Below are 2,759 nucleotides of genomic sequence, written 5' to 3' on the forward strand. Positions count from 1 at the left end.
CAGCTTCCTTTTTACCTGTGGCATCAAGTTTCTATAGGGTTAAGTGCATCCTTTCCCATCGTGGCCAGACAGGGCAGTTCTCTGCTGCACACATGCCTGGGGCCATGAATCATCCCCTGTCTGCTCCTTGGTTTTTGGCTTAGACTCTGGAAGGCCTGAACTGTCCAGGTTAGTTGACACTGTTGTTCTTCCTATGGTGTTGCCCTCCTCTTCACCTCTTTAAGTCCTTATTCTGATTCTTCAAAATGGAACTCTTTACCCATATATATATATATATATATATATATATATATATATATATATATGAACTTTTTACCCTACAATAATACATATAGATAGATAGATATAGATAGATAGATATAGATATAAATATAAATATAGATAGATAGATTGATAGATGGATAGATCGATAGAGAGGGAGAGAGAAAATCCACAAGATACATAAACTTTTAGCCAAACTAATGAAAGAACAGAGACAATATCCTAATTACCAAAGTCAGAAATGAAAAGGGAGACATACAATTATACATATATGTGTATGTATATACATATTCTCCTCACCACCTCATGGTATCTTCTCCAAAATTGACTATATAATCTGTCAAAAATCAAGTCTCAACAGATACAAGAAGACCAAAATTTTTCTCATGCACCCTATCAAATCACTGCAGACTAATCTAGACTTCAGTAATAACAAAAACACCAGAAAGCCACATACTAAACAACTTTCTACACAATGATAACTTGCTCAGGGAAGAAATAAAGAAACAAAAAACTATACTCTAGAATTCAATGAGAATGAAGACACAGCATACCCAAACTTATGGGACACAGTAAAAGCAGTGGTAAGACAAAAATTCATAGCACTAAGTGCCCTTATAAACATACCAGAGAGATCCTACACAAGCAAGTTAACAGCATACCAGAAAGCTTTAGAATAAAAAGAAGCAAACACACCCAAGAGACATAAACAGTAGGAAATAATCAAATTCAGGGCAGAAATGAACCAATTAGAAACAAAGAGGACAGTGCCCAGACTCAAAAAAATCAAGAGTTGGTTATTTGATAAAAATCAACAAGATAGAATAGCCCTTAGCCAGACTAACCAGAGGGCACAGACACAGTATCCAAATTAACAAAATCAGAAGTGAAAAGGGAGACACAACAAGAGAAACTGAGGAAATTTTTTTTAAAAATCATCAGTTCTTTCTATAAACTGGAAAATCTAGATGAAATGTTTAGCCAGAGAAAAGGATAATGATCTAGATAGATAGCATAAACTCAAATTAAATCAATATCAGGTAGATTATCTAAACTGTAGTATAACCCATTAGGAAATCAAAGCAGGCATTATAAACCTCCTGTCTAAGAGAAGGAAAGGACTAGGTAGTATTAGTGCAGAATTCTACCAGACCTTCAAAGAAGAGCTAAGACCAATACACCTTGAACTATTCCACAAAATAGAAAGAGAGGGAATGCTACCTAATTCATTCTACATATATTTGTTTTAAAAGTCAATTATTGATTTCAAATGCAACACTGCTATACTCGCTTGTCGGTTCTCATTCCCCTTCAATCCCAAGTCATTAAGAAGTTCTTTCTGGGCTGGAGAGATGGCTCAGTGGTTAAGAGCACTGACTGCCAACTTAAACCCAGACAGCGTTTTACAAATAAATACATAGTCCTCCCAGAATCTTGTTGACTAAATTCTCTTTGCAATTTTGAGAAGTAGAAGGGAGGAATTTAATCAATTCTCTTAAATGCAGTAGCAATTGCCTTGAAACAGCCTATTGTGCTGACTTATTCAGAGTAGTCCCCGGACGGCTCATGACAGATCCAAGCTAAAAGTTCTGTTAATAGAAAAAGATTCAAGGAAAAACGTAAAATCGCCTTAGCATTGTGATAGCAGCAAGGAGTGGTTTAAGAATTAATACATCCGGAAGAGAAAGGATGAGACGTCACTAAAAGGGGCGGGGATATCCAATTAGACAAAAATCAGGTCCCTGGTTTTTTTTTTTTCTTTTTAATTTTGGGGGGGCGATTTTTGGACGGAGTATTTTCATCAAGTATTTAGAAGTTTGTACTCTAATCTGTGTAAGATAAAAACTGTGTAGTCTCGAAAACAAGGCCAAAAGAATGTGTAGTATAATTGATTGTAACTGACAGTGTGTTGATGATCAGGGTGAGGTAATACTGTGGCCTGACCAACCCATACTTACCTTGCAGGGGAGATACCATGATTGCGAAGGTGGTTTTCCCAGGGCGAGACTGGGCGAGGCTTATCCATTGCACTCCGGATGTGCTGACCCCTGTGATTTCCCCAAATTCGGGGAAACTCAACTGCATAATTTGTGGTAGTGCGGGACTGCTCTCCCCTGATCTTGTGGTTAAATAAAAGAATTAGTGTTTGTGTGCCGTTCGGTGTAGTATTATAATTACAACATAAACAGCAACACTCTGCTATTTGGGGGTCAGAGGAGGGTAGAGTTTCTTACAGCCTAGGCTGGTCTTTGACATGTGTAGCAGATGAGTCTCCTGCCACCATGCTTGTGACCTTGAGCTCCTGATCCTGCCTCTACTTTCCAAGTGATGAAATGCAGGAGTGCAACACCATGCCTCACCATTTGTTTTTGGCACAAGCTCTCATATAACCCAGATTGGTCTGGAAGTGTGTATGTATCCCAGGCTGGCATCAACATTCACAGTGCTCTTTATACTTCTGCCTCCCAAGTGCTGGAGTTATTACAGGTGTGAATTGA

General features: G+C 38.2%; 1 non-coding gene across 1 annotated transcript; it reads left to right on the forward strand.

Moving 5' to 3' along the window:
* Positions 1-2,211: 2,211 nt before the first annotated feature.
* On the forward strand, positions 2,212-2,378 carry LOC117701258 (U1 spliceosomal RNA). Its single transcript, XR_004605668.1, has one exon. It is a non-coding gene; the product is annotated as a U1 spliceosomal RNA (small nuclear RNA).
* The last annotated feature ends 381 nt before the right edge of the window (positions 2,379-2,759 follow it).

This window comes from Arvicanthis niloticus (assembly GCF_011762505.2).
Source record: "Arvicanthis niloticus isolate mArvNil1 chromosome Y unlocalized genomic scaffold, mArvNil1.pat.X SUPER_Y_unloc_14, whole genome shotgun sequence".
Taxonomy (NCBI): domain Eukaryota; kingdom Metazoa; phylum Chordata; class Mammalia; order Rodentia; family Muridae; genus Arvicanthis; species Arvicanthis niloticus.